Genomic DNA, 24,952 nt, shown 5'->3' on the forward strand with positions numbered 1-24,952 from the left:
TTTTCTCGGGCTACTTTTAAATTTTTAGCAATTTGATTATAATGTACCTTGGTATAGTTGTCTTTATGTTTAGCCAGCTTCAGGTTCACTGAGCTTCCTGAATCTGATGGTTTAAAGTTTTTATCGAATTAGGAGAAAATTGGCCACAATGTCTTCAAACATTTTTTCTATGCCATTACATGGATGTTAAACTACTTTATATTGCCCCTCAGGTCACTGAGGCTCTTTCTTTTTGTTTTTCAGTGTTTTTTCTCTTTGTGCTTTGATTTTTATGATTTCCATGTTTTCTAGCTCACTGATCTTTTCTTCTGCAGTGTGTAATCTGCTTTTAAGCCCATCCAGTAAAAGTTCCATTAACAGTATTATATTTTCAGCTAGAGAAATTCCATTTAAAAAAAAAAGACTTCTACTTCAGTCTTTTTTATGTTTATATATTCCTTTAAATCCTTGTGCATATTTATGATCACTGTTTTAAGGTTATTGTCTACTAATCTTTGTCTCTTTCTAGTTTTGTTTCTATTGACTGATTTTCCTTCTGTTTATAGACCAAAATTTACTGCCTTTTTGTGTGTCCAGTAATTTTTATTGGCTTCTGATATTTCGAGTGTTACATTGCTAAGTATTTGGATTTTGTTTCCTCTTTTAAAAAGTGTTGAAGTTTGTTTTAACAGACATTAAGTTACTTGAAGACAAGTTTTATCTTTTTGAGGCTTGTTTTTAAGTTTTGTTAGGGATGAGTCTGGGCTAGGTTAGCCTTTATACTAAGGCATCACCCTTCTAGAGTCTCTACTGATTACTCCAAATGTTCAATGATGTCTCTATGCTGGTTAGATGGAATTTGAATGTTTCCCAGCCCTGTGTAAACTCTAGGAATTGTTCAACTTACACTTACCTGCATCATTTCTTGCTCAGCATCATGGAGTTTCATCCTACCCATGCATAGATTAGTGTTCAGCCAAAGATTCTGGGAGACTTTATGAAGACTTCTAGAGCTCTATCTCTGTAGAGCTTCCTCCTCTCAAGTATTCTGATCCACCAGTTCTAGCTGCCTCGGCTTCCCTGAACTCTGATTTCTATCTCCTCAACTTAGAACGACCACCACATTCTGCTTGATGCCACCTCTCCCTGCTGCTACTGTTTGAAAATTGTCTCCAGGTTGGAATCCAGGATGATTATTGGGTTCACCTTTTTTGTTTCCTCTCATTCAAGTATCACAGCACTGCCTCTTATCCCAATATCTTAAAACAGCTTTTTACATATTTTTCTTCCAGTTGTTAACAGTGGGAGAACAAGTTCTATATCAGTTATTTCTTGGTGGTTAGAAGCAAGTCTCTTACCTGGCTTCTTATTTTCTTTTTCTCTTCATTTTTCAATTTGTACAGTTTCATTAACACTTGTTAGTTTGAATTTCTTTTTATTTATCTTGCTTAGGATTCACTGGGCTACTTAGTGTCTTTAATCAGTTTTGGAAAATTAAAACTCCAAACATCTATCTTCCATATTCCTCAAGCCTCTTTCGTATTTTCATATTTTTGTCTCCCTGTGCTACATTCTGGATTTCTTCTGACTCACCTTCTAGTTTCCTAATTTTCTCTTCAACTGGATCCAATCTGCTGTTAGATTTATTCTACTTGGTTCTGTTTCAAATATACTAGGTCATATTTTATATTTTTTGTTTCATACAACTATTTTCAGCTTGTTTGATAATATATGTCTGACAATTTCGATGTCCAAAGTCATTGTCAATCTGTTTCTGCTGTCTATTGTTTTAGCTGATTCTTATTTATGATGCCTTCTTTCTCTGGTACTAGCTTATTCATTGCATTTAAAGAATTACTTGTGAGGATTTTTTAAGCTTAAGATGAAGGATTTATATTTGCTTTTGCCAGGTACCCAGGGGAAATACTTGTCTGGAATCATCTTAAACTAAATTTAAAGTTTCAGATTTTCCCTGATTACTTAGATAATATAAATTTGGGCTACAAATCAGCCTGGCTTATAATTTCCCTACCTGCTCTACTTAGCATCAAGGAAAATTTCTTGCATTCCTTGAGGAGGTGGCAGAAGGGTTAGGTGTACTTTTGTTTCACCTTCACCTTTAGAGTGTAACCCTTTGATTCCTCAGTTTGACATGGGGAGGGTCTTCTATTAGACTCTTCACTTTGGGCCAGCTCTGAGTTTTAATTTCTGAGACCATCCATCAAAACCAGAGTTCAAGCTTGCCTTGATCAGCAATACCTTCTGGTCAAAAGGGGCCTCTCTGTTCTACTTACCACTTTGAATTTTCACTTTTCATTAAATTTGGCCCAGTATTTCCTTACTATCTTGTCAGTTCTTTGATACTTTTAAAATGTTTTAAATATTTTATACAGAATTTTTCATTGTTTTCCGCAGGAAAGTTGATTCAAAAAACCTAGACTGTCATGCTCCCAGAAACTGAAGTTTTTGTTTTTTTTAAAATAGATTCCGTCAAATAGCCTTTATAAGCAATCCAAACTAGCATTGATTTGTTGTTCTTGTTGTTGTTTCTTCAGGGAGGGGGTGACTTTTGGTTTGTTTGTTGTTTTTGCCAGCCAATGTGTCTTCTCCAAAAAAGAACCTAATTTTTAAAAGTCAAGTAATTGAGAGCATATTCTATAATATGATGCTTTGTAAAGATTCAAACATAAAGCAATTTTCTCTTTTCTGAGAAATTATTGGGAAAAATTAAAAATTCCCCTTTATGTTTAGGCCAATATGGTATATAAAAAGTCTTTCACAATTCCTAGCATAGGATATATATTTAATAAATATTAGTCTTTCCCATCTCTCTCTCCTCTAGTTCTTCAGGGACTTCCCTTTTTCAAAAACTGAAGTGGTCCAATTGTTTAAAATAATGTCAGTCTGTCCTTGCTTTGGGTAAGTGGCATGGTCAGCATGACATTTCTCTAAATCTCTTCTAGTCCACAGCGATAATCACATGAATTGCTCATACACACACACACACACACACACACACACACACACACAGAGGCAATATAACCTTATAAATTACTGGGTTTGGGTTTTATGGTCTTTTATTTTACAAGGATTGTTATGAAGCATAACGATCATATATCATAGCAGAGACTTGAGTTCTATTTAGAAAATAAAGGTTTTTTTGGTTCTAGATAGAAATAGTCTTGTTTTTTTACTCACATAGGACTTAGGAATTTCTAAGAAAGAAATAAGTCAGAACTTAATGTGTCTTTCTTCTGTGACTTTAGTGAAGGTGGGCCAGGCTTTCCACAGTAGAATAAGCATATGTCTAGGATATTAGGCCACTGCGCAGATGATGTAGGGCATAGGCCATGGCCACTTCCCTACCTTCTAAAACATATCAGCAATTTTTGTAAGATTGCAAGAGGATAAGAGGTACAGGAGCCCTCCCCCATCTTTTCCTAGTTACTACAAATTACCAATCATTATCACCAGTACCACTTATACAATTTAAATGGCATTTTTTTTCCTATCAATTATGTCTTTTTAGTGGGGGGAGTGAGGGTTACACAGAAATTTATTTCTCATAGTTCTGGAGGCTAGAAGTCCAAGATCAAGGTACTTGCAGGTTTGGTTTCTTCTGAGACCTTTCTCCTTGGCTTGTAGATGGCCATCTTCTCCCTGTGTTTTCACATGGTCCTTCCTCTGTGAATTCCAATTATGTCTTTTGATTTTTTCTTCTTCTCCAATTCTGTGATTTCCCTGCTTGTAGAGTTCTGTCCATGATACTGGAGGAGACCAAAAAAGAGAGGAAAACACAAATTCATAACATTTTTAAAGTTTGAAGAATTCTTTCTTAGAGATGGCCTGATTTAATGCTTTCTTGTTCAAATAATTAAGCTGATAGGCCAGAGAGTTTATGGATTGAATTTCCCAAAGTTACAGAACATACTAGAACCCTGAGGTTCTTGATTTCCATGCTATCACACACCTCTGTGCTGTTGGTTCCCTGGACGCTCCTCAAGGCTTTTCTTATCTGGACTTCATATTTGGAGAAAGTGAGGTGAGAGTAAATCTTGCATTCAGCTGAGTCAAGTTATTTACATTGTTGCTAAGGGAATTAAAGTGATTGGGAATACAGAGAGAATGCAAAGTTAAGAAAGGCATCTAGACAGAGAGAATGGAACAGGGTTCTGAAGTAATGGAAGGTCGGGACTGACGAGAACGGGAAAGGCATTCTAGGTGAAGAAAACTGATATTTCAAGTCTCAATCCAAAGAAAGGATGAGATATGTTGGGTGTGGGGCACAATAACAATAGTGACCAAAATATGGACTACTAGCTCAGGTCAACAATGCTCAGATTATGAGGCAAAGTTCAAATACCACTAACTTTCCCCTTCTAACATAAGGAAGATATGAGAGCAAACTAACAGTTGAAAAGCATTATAAAAGAACAGAGACACATTTAGCTGGAAAGATATAAGAGGGATGTGGACCTTCTTTTCCACAATGAGAAGTAATGGGCTGGAATTGCTATTGGAAATTAAGATTAGACGACAGAGGCAAACAGCTGTGCACATTTAACCAAAAGATGCTGAAGATTCAAGAAATGTTAAAACAAGGTCTGGAGGAGACACCCTTCAGTCTGAGATGAGTTAAGTTCAGTCATGCCTGGAGGCAGAGGGAGGGATGAAATGTCCTGTCACAGAGTCTAGAAGTCTGGATCAGGGCCGATTCATGGAAACAAAGCATCTCATTATGGAGAGAGGTGGAGAACAGCAGGAAAAATCCCCAACCTATTTGCCTGGAGCTTCAAAGCAGTGTAGAAACTTTCTGGCTCGATCAATTTTAGGCTCTGATTATAACAAAAAAGATTTCGGTTAAGCTAAAATGAAAGAATATCCATCCCATGATTCTGCCATGGAGCTTGGATCTCACTTACTAGGGAGTTTTGCAACTGAGAATAACTAGCAAGAACAGTCTAGGCACAATTGGGAATGGAAACAGAGAGAGGGATAAAATTATTGCTTGGTTGGGGAATTCAGGAAGGATATGGCTCTGAGGCCTTGGAGCTTGTCAGGGAGGGTTGATTAAGTGAGGGTCCTCCCAGCCTAGTGGCTATGCAAGAACCCGCTTCTGGGAACCCACAGTGAAGGCTGGGTGTGTCAGAGCGTGTGCTGAATTCCTGGCTTCAATTACAGACTACCAGGCGGCTGAAGAGTCTGTCATTGCCGATGTCATCACATTTACAAGATTCATAGGTCCCGTCTCCAGTTAGACCCAAGAACAAGGGCCTCTCCGCACCTGCAGCCATGTCCCATCACTGCACTGTATGAAGAAGCAGAGCAATGAGTGACGTAGAGGCAAAGATCTCTTTGCTATGTCCACTCACTCCCACCAAGGAATGAGGACATGAGAGCTTGGAGAATTTACACTGAGCTTCCACTGTCTTGGTATGGCCTCCATGTTATAAGCCAGAAAATCTCCAAAGGGGGAGATTTTTATTTATCTAGAACAAAGGTAGAAGTATGAATAAGATGATCTCTCAAACTTCCTTTCAACTGAAATGCTCTATGATACTTTGCTGGTCTATGAATTACCCTCTGCCTGTTAAAAATCATTTAAATTATTCTGCCACCATCTTGGAGGATTCAAAAAAGTGTGGGTGCTCAGTCTATCTTCTTCAACTAATTGTTTCTAGGCTCTGCCCCTGGAGATGCCATTAGAGAACTGACAGGCATGGGGAACCGGCTTCTCTTCACAGAGTGAAACTCCCAAACAACCAGCCCCACATTCCTCTCTGACTCATGTCACCAAACCCCCACTGTGCCCTGCAGGTCAGTGGGCTGGGAACCCTGCCACATCTGGAACAACTGCAGCTAGAATAAGATGTCTGTTCTGATAGCCAGGACTCACCTCCTCCCATCCCCAGCCCCAGATCACTCCCTGGCCTGTGCTCTGGGTATTATGATATGATGCAGCCAGTGATGGGCAGAGTACAGTCAACAAGGGATCTACCCTAGGGCTGCCAGCCTCACCTGAGGAGATCTGATCATAGTCTGTGGCTCATTTTGATTCCTCCACTTACCATAGTATGGAACTTTCCCAGCCCCTGAGAAGTAGGCACTTCTCATTATCCAAGTCAGTGGATGAGAGCAGAGGCACATATAATTTTTTCATTTGTTGAGCGCCTGCCATGTGCAAAGTCATATGCTAAGTAGTGAGTATACAATGGTGTACAAAACAGATATAAGCTCAAATAGATACATAAGCTCAAAATGAATTAGTGTTACAAAAAAAAGTGAAATAAATTCACATTACTTGCCATCTGTGTCTACCCCTGATGCTCTTTCTGACACAGTGTTTATGCTAAACTTAAGGCAGTGGAAGTATGGAGACTGCAAAAATCTACAAAGTGGATAATCTACAACTCAGGAATAAAGAGTTGACCCAGTATCAGTAGGAAAATTAACTTTGGCTATTTATCTAAATATGAAAGTCATATCAAAATTGGTCACAAAATTCCATTTATATCTCAGTTGAATAAATTTCATTTTCATGTCCTCAAGGTTTCTATCTCTAAAGTAGAAGGGCAAAAAAAAAAAAAATGGTTTTTGAGGAACCAGAGAGACATACAGACACAGGGAAATAATTCTGAAATTACTGAGTCTGAAGCCTGAAGACAGAACTTTGGGGGTCTTCTCATTCATTCCATTACCTCCAAAATCATGCAGACAGTTGTTAAGTGACTCAATTCTCCTAGCTCCTCAGATATTCTTCAATCCTTCAATCACCTCAATAACCCACTGTTAGGAAGTTCTTTCTTTGATAATTCTAGTCTTCCTTTCTCTATCAAAATTAACTCCTTTCTTGGTATTTTGTCTTTTAAACCTAAACATACCAAAGGAAAAAGAACATAATACAATATCTTTTCTCCCTCATTCATATTTAAGCATTGTATGGAAAGTGGCCACCTCTTCCTTCTGCTTCTGAGGAAATCCCAGGAGAGGTCCAAGGTGGAAATATAAAAGTCTGGGACTCTTTTCCCCTGTGGTCAGTTAGCATAACCAGATTTAGAAGATCTCTCTCTAACAAGATAGGAAAGTCCAGAGGCAATTCCTTGGTGTATATTTCATCCTTTCAGTCATGATCAGACCAGAAAGGTAAAGGTCAATGGACAGACACCAAATGTGAACCAGATTTGAATGTTTCTTTGCCTTACCACAGAATCTTTTTATACAGGAAAAATGGGTAGACTGAAGGACGTAAAAGCTCACGACTGGATAAGTTAACTTCTGTAGGGCTATTCTATGATTCCAGAATAGAACCAAGCAAAACGAAGTACAGAGTCCCTTTGGATAAATAATTATAGCTGAAATTTAAGCAATATTTTTAAAAACTAGACATTAGGCTTATAGAATAATTGGTCTTTGTTCTTTATTGAATGTTAGCAGAGCACCTTAGTCAGATAGTAGTCAGAGTCCCGAAAATTCTTTTTTTTTTCAAAAGCTAGGGGAAAGAATAAAAATTTTAGTTCTCCTAAAGTTATTTTATTTATTCCCCTGCCTCCAGCTAGGAAAACACATTATCCTATGTTGGTTGTCTAGGTCCTCCGGTCAATTCCACCCTAATCTCTTTTGATTTTCTCTACTTAGACATTGTGCTTCAGCCAAGATAACCCATTCATCAATCCCAATACCCTCACTCATTCCAGCATCCAGGCCTGCGTCTGAACATTGTCTTCTATCCCCTAGAATGTTGTCTTCATAGCCTCTACTCAAAACCCAGCTGAAAACCCTTTCCTCCAAAGAGTCTTTCTTTATTAGCACCAACTAATTGAGATGACTTCTTCACTCCAGTTTCACCTAACCATTTAATTTCAACAACATTTAATTGCATAAACCAGCATGTGTGTGTGTGTGTTTTCATAAGACATCGGAAGAAATAATGTTTTCTATCTCGTTTGTTATATTTTAAGTCCCTCTTTCTTTCTTTCTTTCTTTCTTTCTTTCTTTCTTTCTTTCTTTCTTTCTTTCTTTCTTTCTTTCTTTTTTAAATATTCAGACTCCTTAACTCAATTCTTAGGGCTCTTCAGTAAATGCTAAAATTATGGTTCAGATGGACTAACTGCTCATCACAGCATGATACAAAGAACAACTTTTCTGTATCAAGTTCTGGGAAATAGACCAATGATGAATAGCAATACCATGAATGGGGAGAATGGCTAACAAAGAAGAGAAATCCTAATTCTGTACTCCCTCAGAGACTTCCACACTTTTCACACTGTTAGGAATGTTGATGAGTAATTTCCCACATCGGACTAATATCTAAAACCCACTCAGATAGAGTATTGATTATTAGCTATACACAGAGGAGAAGCATAATAAGCAGTGCCTAGTACCTAGTAAATTGCTTAGCCAGCATTTGTGGAAGGAAGGAAAGGTGGAAAGGAAAGGTTGAGTCAGAAAGGGATCAAGAAAGTCAACAGGTTCTAAATCGCTTTTTATTGTCACCTGTTAACGTTGTTGGCTTTCCAGGCAAGAGAAAGCCAGTCAATGACTTCTTTAACTGGAGAAACTGGAGGCCATGGGGGTGGGTACAGAAGTAATAAGAAAAGTATTATCACTATGGGGAACATCCCTGTATGATGGAAAACAAGATACGGATAAATACAGAGAAAACAGGAACATCACGAAAAGGTCTGAGCCAAAGTCTAGCCACTTGTGCTGGAGAGGATGAAGGAAGGTTAAGGACATTTCTGGAAGGTAGTCAAAAAAGACTTTCTGGAGGAGGAACGGAAATAATAATAAATCAGAGTTTGGCAAGAAGGAAGTTACAGAATTGAGCACAGAAGAGTAGGACTGAAGAAATTATACATGTGGACCATCAGAAATGAGAAAAGGAAACAGGGAAACAGTTTAACAGTTTATCTTAGAAGGAAATGGACTTGTTGAAAGTCAGGAGAACTGAGACTGTTGGTAGGAGGAATTGGTAAGAGATCTGGGAGGTTTAGATTTGTCTTTTCTTAAATGTATGGAAAATAAGCAGTCAAAAAAGAGCCCATTCTTCACCTTCTACCAACAAGCACATGAGAGCAGAGCTGTCAGCCCTTCCTCAGGCACCAAACAGGAAAGTGCTATCGGTGACATTATTGTAGCATAAGAAAACAAGCATTGCACCAAGAGTGAAATGAATACCTCTAAGGAAATACACTACTCTCTTTGCTGACATACAAAATCCTCAAACTAATCTCATTCCCAGAAATCGTGTCTTCTTATCTTCAGCTGCTTCTGCTGTAATCCTGGCTTTTCCCTGAGCAGCTCTGTACAGACACCACTTTAAATATCCTTTGCCAAGCAGGAAGCTAATCTCAAACCAGTTCAGAAACTTTCCAAGAATGAATTTGTTTTTAGGGTCTTCTTAAACCTGTTAGTTCCACCTGCAGTCTAACTTACATTATTTTAGATGCTCTGCTCTCACCATAGACAGAAGGTGGAGAATACCCAAAGACTGATTTGGACAGTGATACAATGGTGACATGGTTAGAGAAGAACTGTAAGAGCAAAATAAACATGAAAACAGGACCCTGTTATCCAATTCATTGAAATTTCTTGAGCATCAACTCTGCAAAGTATTATGCTAAGCACAGAAAGGAATATAAAGGTTAAAAAATATATACTCTTCACCTTCCCAAAGCTTACAGTCTAGTAAAAGAGACAACTACATATATAAATTATTCCAGTACAAAACAGTGCTATTATAGAGGCTCAAATAATATGATACCATAGTTGGGGAAGAGACAGAAATAATTGTCTCAAGAGAGATCTAGGAAGTATTCTTAGAGGAGAAAATATTAAGCTGGGCTTTAAATGAATTAATGTGTGGATGAGAAAAAGAATAGCATTCTAGAAAGAAACAACAATTTGTGCAAAAGTCTGGAGGCAGAAGAGCAAAGAAAAAGTTCAAGAACCTCAAGCCATGAAGTTGTAGTCTAGGATATGTGAAATAATGTAGATATAAACATAGATAGTGTCACTATGGAGGGCTCTGAAGACCAAGTAACAGAGTTTGGATTTTATTTGGTATGTAATGGAGAATCAGGTAATTATGATAGATGCCTCATATTTCTTTGAAATTATTAGATAACTGACTCAATTTCTGAAGTTTGAGAGCAAATAATCTTTAAGTTATCATAAGGAAAATGACATTTCATATGGATTCCACCATGGAGGCTACTGCCTTTATCAAGTTTATCTGCATCTATAAAACTCCACTGGACATAAAAATGGAAGGCCAAGGAAGAGTGTAAAGTCTCTCTCTTTGGAGAGTTTTAATGGAAGAGAGATTTTCATCCACCCGAGAAGGTAATGGTAATAGTTTTTCTTTCGGTCAGGAGGCTCATTCGAATGGCCACAAGAAGTCCCTTGATAGACATATCAGACAATAGGACAGAGACATAAGTGCAAATAATATAATGTTGAGGAACTTTGGAATAAGGGAGTCCTAGGAGCCCGGTAAGGCCAATTTAGGCAGCCTTCTGGTGGAAGAGGCTTTAGAACCAAGTATACAAAGAGGAAAGGGACAGGGCTGAACAGGGAGGGTAGAAAAATAGTACCTAAGGTTGAGGGAGGAGGAACTGGCCTGAATAAATGTTTGAAGGCAAGTACCAGCAAGCACATGTGGTTAGTGTCAAGTGTGGGAGACAGAGAACAAATAAACTCAAGTGGAATGGACAGTCTGTAACAAGAGCTAACAAGGACTCTCAGTCCATAGGTAGACCAGTTTGCAGCATACAGCCTGGGTCAACTTTGGACGCTACTCTGGCCTCTCCAGAAAGAGAGGTAGGAATTTCCATCTCCATTTTCCTCTTATATTTCATGAGATGTGGGTTACATTCCTAGTTATTCTGGACTTTGACTCACCTTTCTGTAATGAATATGAGAGTCCTAGGGAATGATGCTCTCTATTGTACTGTGGAACAAACTGAAGCCAGGCCAATGAAGACTATTGGACCCAAATTCAAATTATACTTAAGGACTGAATTCTGCTTGGGTTAAACTTATATTCTTAGGATTTGACTCCTCATTCTCCTCTTCCTCTGTTCCTGCTGGACATTCCTGAGGGGATGCTGACTTCTACCTAAGCCAGGTAAAGGAGTGGTCAGATGTGAAATAAGAGGATATTATAGAACGACTTCAGAAGGACCCGAACAGGCTTTGGGTTAGCTGTGCCTCATAGCCCACACTCCGTAGGCTAAGGCACAACATTCTCATTTCTAATCTCAATGACTTCATAGATGCAAGTGGACACAATGGAAGTTTCCTGTAAAGTCTAAATGCCAGAGTAGGAAAGGCTCATCGACCATTCTGAGCAACCAGCGAAGCCATGCTGACCCTAAACCATGAAGGAAAAACAGTTCAGTTTTGCTGAGTAGAGCAAAACTTTCATACAGCCCATGTGCAGTTAGAAACTGGGACCAAGACATCTCTGAAACCTAGCTGGTGAATCTTTCCCTCATGTTCTCTCTAAGCTCTACATTCTACCACAGAAAACAGTAGAAAGGGAGTTGGCCTACACCTTTCTGTAAGAAAAATGTACATTTTGGGATAGTTTGGAGGCATCAAAATGCTAAGCAATTTTAGGGTACAATTAAGACCTGGCTGCTCAACCCTACAATAAATTACCATCAAAGGCACTCACACGTCAATAGGGAAAAAACACATGTGCTTGCAAGACGATGTGTGTTTGATGCTCATAAAAAAGATAAAAATATAGGTCATCATCATGTAACGAGCTTGTAGGTGTCAGAACGTGTGCTGTTGGGGGAAGTAGGGGAGGGGAAATGGAGAGGGTTCAGCAAACCAAAAAGGAGATAGAAATCCGACTCATATTCTCAAGTTCTTCCCTTTAGTTGAAGACAATGGATGTGCCATGGGGGGCACAGAAGGACCCTTCTCTCATTTTTAATTTTGTAGAACATCCCCTTCCCTGCTCCCCTCAGCTGGATTTCTGACATATTAATCACCTCTCCCATTTTGAAATCAGCCGGTCAGGCTATTATTCAAGCACTGTTAATGACACCATCGGCCAAGGTATCAATTAGGCAAGTTGGGATAAGAAGAGCAGAGAATAGGGCTGGCCAGAGAGCAGAACACATGTCTGTTTTGGTGTAGGTAACCCACATGACAGCAAGGGCTCCTAACCCTCTTATTCTACTCCCTTTAAAGGCAACTGCAAATACACTGAATTCTCCAGTAAAGATCTAAACCAAAACACTGCTTCATAAGTATCCCCTACCTTGTTCCCTCAGTCAGCCCTTAACTGCACTTTAGCTAGTCACATCACATCACTCAGGACACAGAGGCAACAGGCCACAGTTAACGAGCCCTGGGTAGAGCTGTTTCTATAGTTGGGGCCCAGCATCATGGAAAGGAATGCCTCCCCAATCGACATCTGTACTTCATTTAAAATCAGGCTCCACATTTTCTCATCCATAAAACTTTTTTTAAAATAAGGAAAGTCTTCCTATTTGCTAATTCTTTATTTCTTACATTCAAGAGCTGAGTATTGTTTTCCACATCAGACTGAGTTTCCTGAAGGCCAGAGCTAACTTTTCTTTTTCTGCTAGGTCTCTCTGCCTCCCACATCTAACCACATTCCTTCTCTCCATCCAGACAAGCTCTGTTCAAAGGGGCTGCTCAGAACAAATGGGTGTGACAGGTTCTCAGGTCACTGAGATTTGGATCCTGGAGAAAGGAAGAAAACCAAGACTAGAATCAAAACTACAGCATAGTAGGAGTCAATTCAGTCATCAAGACATCCAAGTTCCTTCTCATTATATACTTAGGGAGGTTTTCGGAGTGTTTTGTTCCTAGACTCCAATCTTCTTGAGTCATTCCCCAGCTCCTTCTCACCTTTCCACTCTTCAGATGGATATAAGTTCTCCATGGCTTTCTTTCCACACCCATCAATTATCCAGATCTTTAGACAGATGTGGGAGACTACAGAAGGGTAAGAAGTCAATGTTCCATATTTTTAGTGTCTCTGGACCCAGAGAAGGTGCCTAGGCCAACTCGTTCCAAACATCATAATAAAAATTAGAAATCTCAATTAAAAAAATTCATGTTTGGAGTCTTGAAGGCAGGTTTTGCCTAATTAGATTAGCTAGGAAAGCAAATAGACTTCTCAGGCCTCTTCCCTAAAGACTTAGCTCCTGGAGTTCCCTTTTGCCCCTGTTCTCTGCTGCTTTTTTCTTCCTTTAATGTCTTTGCTGCAACTTTACCCTAAATTTCAAAACACTAAGTTGTAGTAGCCAACAGAAAATAAATAATAAATAAACTTTCAAAATGGAGTAGCCAGGATTCTAAAGATGAAGAATAAAAAGAAAATGTTTTCAATTAGCTTGTATGTTCCCTAAGGGCAGGCACTGTATTGTAATTTTCTTTTTTTAATAAAAGCTTTATTGAGATATAATTCACATACTATATGATTCACCTATTTAAAATGTACAACTCAGTCTACAGCCATGCCACCCCGAACAAGCCCAATGCCTGTTTTTGGGAGCTAAGCAGTGTCGGGCCTGGTTAGTACTTGGATGGGAGACCATCTAGCAAGACCAAGTGCTGTAGGCATAAATAATAATAAATAATAAATAATAAAAAAGAGTAAAATGTACAACTCAATGGTTTTTAATATAGTCACAGGGTTGTGCAACCATCATCATAACTGATTTTAGAATATTTTCATCACCCCCCAAAAAATCCTATATCTATTAGTTCCCGATTTTCTCCCCTACCCCCAACACTCTTAGCTCTAGGGAATCACTAATTTATTCTCTCACTTTATAGACTTACCTACTTTGAACACTTTATATAAATGGAATCATGTGATATGTGGTCTTTTGTGTTTGACTTCTTTCTGTTAGAATAATGTTTTCAAGATTCATCCACATTGTAGCATGTATCAGTACTTCATTTCTTTTTTATTGTCAAATAATATTCCATTACATGACTATTCCACATTTTATTTATCCAGCCGTTGGACATTTTCAGCTATTATGAATAACTGCTATGAACATTCATATACAAGTTTTTATGTGAACATTTGTTTTCATTTCTCTTGGGTATATATTTAAGAGTGGGACTTCTGGATAATACAATAACTCTAGGTTTAACATTTTGAAAAACTGCCAGACTGTTTTCCAAAGAAGATGCATCATTTAATCTCCCCACCAGCAATGTAGGAGGGTTACAGTTTTTCCAGTCCTCATGAATACTTATTATTATCTTGTTTTTATAATTATTATGGCCATTCTAATGATTTTGATTTGCATTTCCTTGATAGCTAATGACATTGAGCATATTTTCATGTGCTTATTGGCATTTGTATATCTTCTTTGGAGAAATGTCTATTCAGATCTTTTGTCTATTTTTAATTGGACTATTTGTCTTTTTATTATTGATTTATAATATTTCTTTATGTATTTAGATGCAAGTTTCTTATCATATTTATGATTTGCAAATATTTTCTCTTATTCTGCAAGTTGTCTTCTTACTTTCTTGATGGTGTTTTTGAAGTAAAAAGTTTTAAATTTTGAAGTCCAATTTATTTCTCTTTTCTTATTGTGCCTTTATCTAAGAAATCATTACCTAGTCCAAGGTCATGAAGATTTACACCTATGTTTTTCTCTAAGAGTTTTATAGTTTTAGCTCTTACATTTAGGTCTTAATCCATTTTGAGTTAATTTTTGTATATAGTGTGAGGTAGGGGTCCAACTTAATTTTTTTGCATGTGGCTATCCAGTTGTCCAGTACCACTGGAAAAGACTATTTCCCCCACTCCCCCTCATTGAATTGTCTTGGCATCCATGTTGAAAATCGATTGACCATAAATGTGATGGTTTATACTTTGCTCTCATTCTATTCCATTAACCTATATGTCTTTCTTTATGCCAGTACCATACTTTCTTGATTACTGTAGCTTTGCAAGTTTTAAAATCAGGATATGTGAGTCCTCCAAACTTGTTCTCTTTTTCAAGATTCTTTTGGTTATTTTGGGCCCCTTGAGCTCCAATATAAATTCTGAGATCAGCTTGTGAATTTCTGCAAAGAATCCAGTGGGATTCCGATAGGTATTGCGTTGAATCTATAGATCAATTTGGGAAGTATTGTCATGAACATGGGATGTTTTCACATTTGTTTAGTACTTCTTTAATTTGTTTCAATAGTGTTTTGTACTTTTCAGAGTACAAGTTTTATACTTCTTTTGTTAAAATTTATTCCTAAGTATTTTATTATTTTTGATGTTATTGTAAATGGAATTGTTTTTCTTATATTCACTTTGGACTGTTTATTGCAAGTCTTATAATTAAAAAATATTATAGTAATAAGCATAATTATTTACAGAGCACCTACTATGTAAAAAGTACTCTCTTTTTTTGAATGGGAAATAAAGAACATAAGACTTGGTTCCTAAATTCAGGGAACTTAGAATCTAGTTAACTAGAAACAATGCTTTACACACATTTCACCTGTACATCTTTTCTAAGGTATTTCAAATACTTCTTCTCACTTGATCCTGACAATACCTGTCATTCATTTAATCAGAAGTATTTATCGAGTGCGTACTATGTGGAAGCTCTGTATTAGGTGCTGGGAATTAAATGGAAAGGAAAATAAACAGTTCCTGTCTTCATGTATATTACTGTCAAGTTAAGAAGACAAGTATTAATCAAATATAAATACAAATCATGGTAAGTACCATAAAAGAAAAGTACACTGAACAGTAAGTAGGGCAAGAATTACTATACCCAGGAAGGAAAACTGAGGTAAGTGAGAGTTTAAGTGTTCCAGAGGCCAAGAGCAAAGAATTCTGTGAGAAGGGTTAGGCCTTCAGCTTGAACACTGAGTTGTTTGATTAGACCTAGAACGTTTAGGTTTATTTCCTCTCTTTGGCCTACAGTAAAGAAAAAGAAGAGGCAATGCGATCATCAGGGATGCAAGTCCTCCTGTTCCAACCAGGTCAGGACACTTCAGCCACCAGTCTCGCGCTCTGCTGGACTCAAGCAGAGGAGTGAAACACAATGAGGTCCCTGGGCCTTGCCTGCTCTAAGCACAGGGTGGTTTTAAACTGTTTCTCAGCACCGGCAGAACTAAGCCAAATGGGCTCTTTAATATTATTTCACTTTCTCCAGGTTCCGGCCTCCTCAGTAGTAGTCTACCTTCCCTAACTTTTGCAAAAAAAAAAAAAAAAAAAAACCAGTTTGGAGTTATAAATACTCACCCAAATAACTTAAAATACTTTTTAAAAGATTCACAGAAAATCGGGAAAGGACAAGATTATAGAGAGCCAATGAATGGATTATAGAAATAAAAGTTTAGTTTTATTTCTTATGTATTATACATATATTGGAAGAGGGACAGTAAGTTTTATTTAACCAGGGAGGTGAAATTAGCCCAGGATCTCCCCCTAATTTCTTCTTGACAAGCAGTGACAGGGCCAAGTCACAAAATGCAGTTGTGGAGCCTGGACCAGAACCCAGACCTTTTGATTCTTATTACAGTGCTTTTGTCACTGCATTTTAAGAAATTTAATAAATCCTTGATCAATTCATTCAACAAGAAGGGTATGATAGTTAGGACTAGGAGAAAGAAGGATGAATAAAATAAAAGTTCTGGCTCTCATCATCTGTTTGAGACCAAACAATTCAGAAAACTCTCTTTTATTTTATTTCATCTATGAATAGTCAATCTTGGTTTCAAACAGGGCTGTCTTTCTCCATGGCCAAGTTGTTTTCTTCTCCTCATAGGCCTCGTTTTGATTTTGCCAAGTTAAAAGAAGCAGTTAGGACAATGAGATGTATATTTAAAGCTAAGTTGTTGATGAGCCAACCCAAAGAGAGAGGGATCTTAATAAAACTCATTCATATTCTTTTTCATTAAAAAATCATCATAAATGGACCTGTAAAGTGGAGTTTTGGGAGCCTCTGTAGTCGACTCAGCCTGAACTACCCACAGGGGATGGGAAGATGGCAGTGGACAGCTTCCCTCCCATTCCCCATTGTCCACTGTGTGACTCTGAGCCCCAGCTCTTGGAAGCAATTTGGGGAGACACAGTTTCAATATCTATTCTACTTCCAGATACAACCTCAGAATGTCATAGAATTCAGATAAGGATTTTGTAGTGATTTGTAAACAATTTCTTTGTCGAACCTTTTTGGGACAAAAGTATATCTACATACGTTGGCACATATCTACTATGCAGATAATGTGTGCTAGTCTGTTCTTGTCTCTGGAGACTGTTTAGGTTTGCTTTCTTCCCTTCGTGGACCATAAAGCTGTTGTCAGTCCAACCTAGAAAGAAATTAGGGTCAGTTTGACAAAAGGTGAATGTGTATACGGACGCATGCATTCATGCACCTGCACGTGTGCTCGTGTTTGAGAGAAGAGGACAGAGTGAGAGAGGAGATTCTGACTTCATCACAAAGACAAATTGAAATTCTTTTTCTTAGCTATTTCTTAGATAGTTTTCTACTCTTCCTCCCTTCAAGAGTGCAGATAATTGAAAGTGGACCCAATAGGTCTTATTAGCTATTCACCCACACCTGCATCCTAAAGGCAAAAGGAAGTGTATTTAACTGGATCAACTTTTTAGGGGCCATATCTGTGTAGTACCAAATAAGTGAAGATTTTAGGACCAGATTCATATAATTAATAAACACAGATTATCGAAGCCCCAAAATAGATTATTTGAGTCTGAATTTTCCACTTTGGCTATCTACACAGATTCACACTCTCCCTCTGAAAAAAGTTAACATAGATAACAACCAACATCTGTATACAAAATAGGAAATATATACAAGATTTATAAATCTAAATACTTGGAAGAATCAGGATACAGGAGAAATTTTCAGTCAAAATATGAAAATGGTTACAATTTTCAAAATATGTGCCCAAGATAGCTGCATAATTACCTCCATGCCTCACAAGGCTAATGTAGTTATATAAATATATTTATATACCACTCTATTTAAATCTACACACACACATACACACACATATTATGTAAGCCACTATTATATATAGTTATATATGTTCATATGCTGAGATACATGGGGATTCATAGGTACATTTATGTTATTTATTTTATTAATTCATTTATTAGATTTTTATTAAATCTGTTTATTTTGGTTTGTTATTTGTTGAGAATCTGGCCTCATATAATCCTGCCCTCCCTCTTTCTATATTCCTAGATGCCAGGAGGACTTGTGCCCTGAGGCCTGGGGGTTTTTAGCTACATTCTTTAAACTGGGGGAAAGGTGAATAGTGGCCGAAATGAACCCATATATACTGCCCCATCTCCTGGAATATAATTGTCTTTAAGTAAATAGAGACAGTCTTACAATAGAACTGCCCACTCTGTTAGAATGTGAAAAAAGATAAGGAGCAACTATGGATTCCTGTTCTCACCTGGATTTAAATATAACTCAGAATTTGAATACAAGTGACAGGCAAGCACTCTGCCCCTATGCTTACACTATTTAGAATAACTATACGATGAGCTGAGCAATGTAGGCAATCAAATTTGGGCCTCATGTCCCTGTTTGAGTGTCTTAAATCACCAAATTCCCACATTATCTATGCCATCAAATATAGCTGCCATTTCTCCAGTGGTTTTTATCCCTGGCTACACATTAGCACCAGAGGAACTTTTTAAAAATACTGACACTTGGGCCCCACTCTACATCAGCTGAATCTATACATCAGAGAGTAGGCATCTCTGTTGTTAAAAAGTTCCCCCAGGTGATTTGTTCCACAGTGAGGATTGAGAGCTACTTGTTTACACTGACCTGATTCAGTAGAAGCCAGAGAAGAATCCCAGGAGTTGGGGACTGGTAGACAATCAGGGCGATTCTGGCCAAAAACAAACTAACAAACAAAAAACAAACTTAAGTTTCCTTTCATAGAAGCGTTTTTATCATGTTAAGAATATCTGCTTACATAGGTACAGCCAAAGAAATTGGGCTGGAAGTGTGAGGATGTCTTTAGGAGCCTCACATTTGAGAACCCATTCCCAGAGGAGTTATGAGAGCTGGGGCCGCGCATGCGCTTTTGTGCAGCCTTCACCACAACACACACACACACACACACACAAACACGCACATGCACACATACATTATTACCATGTGACTGCAAGCAACTTAAAACAAAAAAATTTAATTGAATTTCGGGGCCTGGGGAAGATCTGAACCTATAATTATTTCTTAGCAAACTTGCTGAACACAGGGTTTCCCTCCTCTGGGACGAGATGAGACGGGTAGCATAATGAACCCTCTTTAATTAAAAAATAAAATGTTTTAGGATAATCATATTCTTCCAAGTTACATTATTTTTTAAAAGGGAAGGAAAGATGGTGAGAAAATGTAAATTTTCAAATGCCCAGTGTTAGGTTACCTCAAATGGCCTCATTTCTCATTCAAACCTCTAGACTCAAAATTTGATCCTGAAGGGAGAACTAGAGTCCTTGCATTATTCCCAGTAGTAAGAAGCTAACTCTTTTTCACCCACATCTATTCCCACTTCTCTTAAAAGCAACAGGCAGAGCAACGAGCAACAAGCAAGCTGGGAGGAGCGACCGGAAGTTGAGGCCCGGAAACAAAGATTCTGAGCCCAATAGCTCTCTGACCTAACTTTATAAGATTCTCTAGTAAATAAGTGCACTGTTGATCTTTCCCACTGAAGGGTTCTTCCAAGGTTCCTTAGAACAGGGGTCCCCAACCCCTGGGCCAAAGACCAGTTTGGGTCCATAGCCTGTTAGGAACCAGGCTGCACAGCAGGAGGTGAGCGGCAGGCAAGCAAGAGAATCTTCGTCTGTATTTGCATCCACTCCCTCCTCAGTGCTAGCATCACCATCTTAGCTTCACCTCAGATCATCAGGCATTAAATTCTCATAGGAACACAAGTCCCTGGTGTCCAAAAGGTTGGGGACCACTGACTTAGGAGATATTTGGGATATGGATATACAGACAGAGGTGAGAAAATACTCACCTGGATACTAGGGCTATGGAGAAGAGTAGGGGGGAAGGCAGAGGAAAGCTCATGCTCTGATTAACTAAAAATGTCTCTCCCCGGGCAGGGGAAGAAAACAAAGATGTCCATGGAATTGGGAGCGGGGTTCAGCCTGAGTTCTGCCTCTCAATGGGATCTGCATGTATTGGTGGCCCTGGGAAAGAGTCAGTGATCAACCACCAGGGTAAATATGAGACATCCATTAGGAGGTTTCTTTTTAATTGTGTTATTTTCATTTTCTTTGAATCCTATTTCCTCTTCTACTGTTTCTAGGTTCGACACCTCTAGCGCTAAAATTTCTGCATTTAATTGGAGATATCTTTATTTAAGGGAATAGTAATATTTTGGAAACTCTAAATGGAAATTCCATTTTTTCCCAAGCTTCTCCTATCCCATTTCTCTTGACAGAAAAAGTAAAGGTATAAAGCAACTAAAACCACCTATTACTGCCATTGATTTCACACCAAAAGTTACCTCTGATAGAATATGTCTGTACTCCAAAGTGCATGTACAGGCAGCTTCTTTAGCCACTTGAAAAGTATTACAGCTCTTCCCCTAAGCAGTGTAAACCTATGTTCTCAGAGCTAAATGGTAAACATCTACACTTCAAGCTACATTTAGACGAACTCATTTGCACACACATGCTTCCTCCCCATATTCCTGTCTCCTGAGGTCCATTCACTGGTCTCAGCTGCACTTACACCAGATACTTTGGGAATTCTCTAAATTTCCATTTATGAATTTAGAAAGGTAAAAGGAAGGTAGAAGAGCATTTTCTTCTCCCCTAAAACAAAGTGTGGAAGTGGATAAGTAAAGGTAATGAGAGTGGAAAACCAATTTTCTGAGATTTTATAAGGCAAAGTAAGGCAAACATACACACACACTGCCTTCACCAGGAACATTCACCCGCTGTGGCTGAATGAAAAACTGAAGAGTCTGGAAACCTACCAGTGGGGAGGGACCTCATAGTCAACAGTCTAGAGAGCTTTGCCCTGGCCAGGTCTACACCTGCCCAGGGAGAATTTTGGTAATTTTAATAAAACCAAATTAAATCCTAAAGTAAGACTAGTTGGTGATTCAGTAGGGATGGCCCCAAACCATTATAGAGTAGCTATAAAATAAAAATTATAGATGGATAAGAATAGGAGCAAAGCAAATAAAATCATTTTAATGGAGGAGAGAGGGAACATGGCAGAGCAAAGGAAAACTGCCAAGTGTGGAGAGGGGGTTGTTGACAGGATTTTCCAGGGTAAGTAGCTTTTGAGATGGGTACCTGCAGATGACAGAAAAGAAAATCGGCACAGATCCTGAGATGTGTGTGTTTTTGAGGAAAGGGTGGGGGGTGCTTGAGTGGAAAGCCTCTCTACTCAAGCGGAGAAGAGGCAAAGAAGCCTGTGGTGCTGGAGAAGGTGAGAGATGCGGAGATGAGATCCCCACCCTCAAGGAACTTATCTTTTAATCAGGAGAGCAAGTTTGAATCTAAGACACTCTACTGGGCACTTTATGTGCATGTTTCACTCTGTTCTCATGACATCCTTTGAGATGAATAGTCTATTACTCAATTTGGATTTGGAAACTGAAGCTCAAAGGGTTAAGTAGCCCGACCAAAGTCAAAAAGCCAGAAAGTTGAGGATCTAGGATTAGAACCCAGGTCTAGCCCACTTCAAAGCCCATGAATGTTCTTTTTAAGACTATGAAAGAGGGTGAATATAATGTTGATGTTTCCCAAAGAGATATAGATCTGAAAGGATGTCTGCTGTCAGTTTGTCCACTTGACTGCTCCCTATGCTAAATCTCTGCCCTCCTCCCTGGAGCCCCTTCCCTCGCCTGAGAACCACCATGGGCAGGGCCTCTTTGGCTGAGGTTAGCTTCTTTCTCCCCATCATCCCTTCACAAGAAGAAGACATCAAAGATTGTGGCAGGGTCATAAAGAGAGGAAGGGTGTTATAAGGGAGCCACCCTGGGCTTGTAAACTGGGCGGGGGTGGGGGTGGGGACCCACCTATTTGTCAGGCAATGCTGCATCTCTCTTTCCCCAAAAACTGAGATCTCAGCTCTTGCTTCAGGGCAGGGCGCTTAAACAAAGTGCGGGTGGTGCAGGCAAGGGGGGCACAACCCAGTGATTGGAGTCATTCTGACACAGAAACCTTGCCACCTCTCCACCCCGACCCTGTGAGGCCAAGACATACAGGTGGGTTCATTGAGACCTTGGTTGCAGTTTCAGTTCTGCTGCCCTGTGTCTGTGAGGAGCTTCTTCCTGTCTCCTCAGCCTCTTTACCTTGTTCTGGGGTGAATCATCACTGTCACCCCCTTGCCTTGCTGAGTGGCTCACTGGAGACCACACAGTGGAGGCAACTCACACAGCCCAGCTGAATTCCCTGCACCACAACTAGGCTATGCAACTTGAAGAACAGCTGGAGACACCAAAGAGTATCCATAGTTTCGCCATCTTCACCTCCTTCTACTGTCAGAGCAAACCAGAGCCTCCAAACTCTTTTTGGATGGTGTCTAGACCTGCAACAGTCATGCATATTTAGTAAAAACACCTGTGTTTTAGCTTTGAGTGGAGCCACCTTCATCAGCCTGAGGGCTCCCCAAAGACCTAAATCCAGTCTTGTCCCTAGAGGATTGCTTTACTGAATGTGGAGCTCTGCACAGTTGGAGCTCTTGGAATAGAATCAGCAAAGCCCACATGGATCAGAAGTCCACGTTCACCTAGGCAAATTGGATAATCGCAATTAAAATTCTCCCTTCCTCCTGATCACATTCACCGTATAACTGCTTTTTCTCCATCATCATAATCATCAACAAGCATTTATGGAACATTACTAAATAGGGGACTGTGCTTGGTGCTTGATATGACACATAACACAAATCCTGCCACCTGGAGACATGATATATACATTTAAAAAGATACAGAGAGAATTGGGAGAACATGGGCTCTGGGTCACAAGTGCCTGAGTTCAAATCTCAGCTCTGCCTCTTTCCTGTCATGAGACATTGCAAAAGTTCTGCAATTACTCTGTGCTTCTGTTTCCTCACCCTTGAACAGAGAAAACAAAAGTCCCTACTAGACAGGGTTGATGTAGTGATTAATTTAGATGATGAATATAGAGCATTTAGGATAATGCCTGACACATAGTAAGCACTCGACAAGATAGCTATGGGGACCAGTGGGAAAGTGGCATTATTAGGGCCATGTTTTAGGAAGACGAATCTTGCAGAAGAGTTTAGGATGGTTACAAGAAAGAGAATTGAAGGAAAGGACTCCTGTTAAGAAGCTCTGACAACAAATGAAACAAAAAGGCAAGAACAGCCTGACTGAGAACAGAAGGAAGTAACATCTCTTCACATTCTTGGAAACTTGACCTCCCGGAGAGACCTGGAACAACCAATATTATTTAAAAGCTAGATGTTAGGAAAAAAGGCCAAGAGAGTTGGTATTATTTAAGCAGAAGAAGCTGAAAAGTATGAATTCTGTTTATAAACTCATGAGTGGATGTTACACTGGAAGCTTCTAGAGAGCTTTCCAAATCTTGATAGATGATAGATAGATGATAGATACATAGATGATAGCTAGCTAGCTAGATAGATAGATATAAATACAGATATAGATATTCCACACTCCCAATTCCCACTAATATAAAACTCATGGGACAGTAGCAAAAGATATATTGATTAGGCCTAAGACAAAATTAATAACAGGCAGGTGGATCAAATACTACCATAGGTTCTTGTTCTTCTGATGTCTTTAAGACTGGGCATCCAACCACATGTTAACAAGTACTGCCTAGAGGTGGGAACCTGGACAGAGTAGCCTCTGGAGTTTCTTCTAAAACAGACTGCTTAGAACATCTAAGAATTCATCAACAAAATATTATCAGCTTGCAGATTATAGCATTTCTTTCCCAGTTTTGTTAATATTTCCTTAACCTCGCAGGTAGATTTAGATTTTTATACCTCATTTCTTTTGGGCCTCATGCCAAGATCATTTTAACCAGGCCTTATGAGTTAGGAGCACGTTGGCGACTTCATTAGTGACTTCATTTCCACCCTGGAAATTCTTCGGAAAGGGCTCCCTAACTCTTTTTGTCATAGCTGGACACTAAACAGAACTGCAGCTCCCTTGCAATAGTCTCTAGACTCTGATCAAATGCCAACTCTTTCACATACTAGTTTTATAACTTTAAGGAAATCACACAAGTACAGTGCTCCGTGCCTCAGTTTCCTCTTCTATAAAATGAGGGTGAGAATTCCAAGCATACAAGATTATTGTATGATTATAATAAAAACACCTTAGAATTGTAAAAATGCCATTTACACATTAGTTACTATTATTACCACAAGATTTCAGCATTATGAGAGAGAAAAAGAAGGCAGCTGGCAGGAACTCTGACCCCAACGCTCTTTTGACTTACACGTTTTGACTTTTTTCTAAATCTAACTGCAGTTTTGAAATCCTCAGCAAACTGGAACACTGGTCTTTTCTAAGTAGTAGCATCTGAGAGTTTGGTAGGCTTCACTGGAGTATTGTGTGTCATTCAAAAGATAGAACTTTAGAGATCTTTCATAACATACTGTATGTTAGGTCCTGCCTCTGTCACTTCCTAGTTGGTTTCAAAGAACTTTTTGCCTCTAAAGCCTGTGGAGGAGGCTGGAACAGGAGCTAAATCTGTGATGGGAGGGGAATGTAAATTCTGCTCCAGGCCACGAAAATGAGGCCTAGAGGGAATACATCAAGGAACCAGGCACCCTCCCTCCCCCAAGTCCTATCTACAGTAGTTACAGTAGGATGTGGGGTAAGGATAGAGAAGGAAGGCGTAGAGCTTCCATGAGCCCTAAGGACACCAACCGTCTTGAACTACCTATGTTTAGAGTCAGGCTGAGGATTGTCTGGCTTCCCCAGGGAATAAACAATAATAATCCTA

General features: G+C 39.0%; 1 long non-coding RNA gene across 2 annotated transcripts in view; it reads right to left on the bottom strand.

Moving 5' to 3' along the window:
• Nucleotides 1-3,135: 3,135 nt before the first annotated feature.
• LOC120602159 (uncharacterized) overlaps nt 3,136-24,952 on the bottom strand; it is a 118,933-nt gene continuing 97,116 nt past the window's right edge. The window contains exons 3-4 of one of the 2 annotated variants that reach the window (XR_005652645.1): nt 18,807-18,885; nt 3,136-3,746 (exon numbers count right to left, since the gene is read on the bottom strand). This is a non-coding gene — a long non-coding RNA (uncharacterized LOC120602159). Of the gene's footprint in view, nt 3,747-16,893; nt 17,311-18,806; nt 18,886-24,952 lie in introns of those variants that run through there. The other variant, XR_005652646.1, reaches the window with a different exon arrangement.

This window comes from Pteropus medius, unplaced genomic scaffold, assembly GCF_902729225.1.
Source record: "Pteropus medius unplaced genomic scaffold, Ma_sr-lr_union100, whole genome shotgun sequence".
NCBI lineage: Eukaryota > Metazoa > Chordata > Mammalia > Chiroptera > Pteropodidae > Pteropus > Pteropus medius.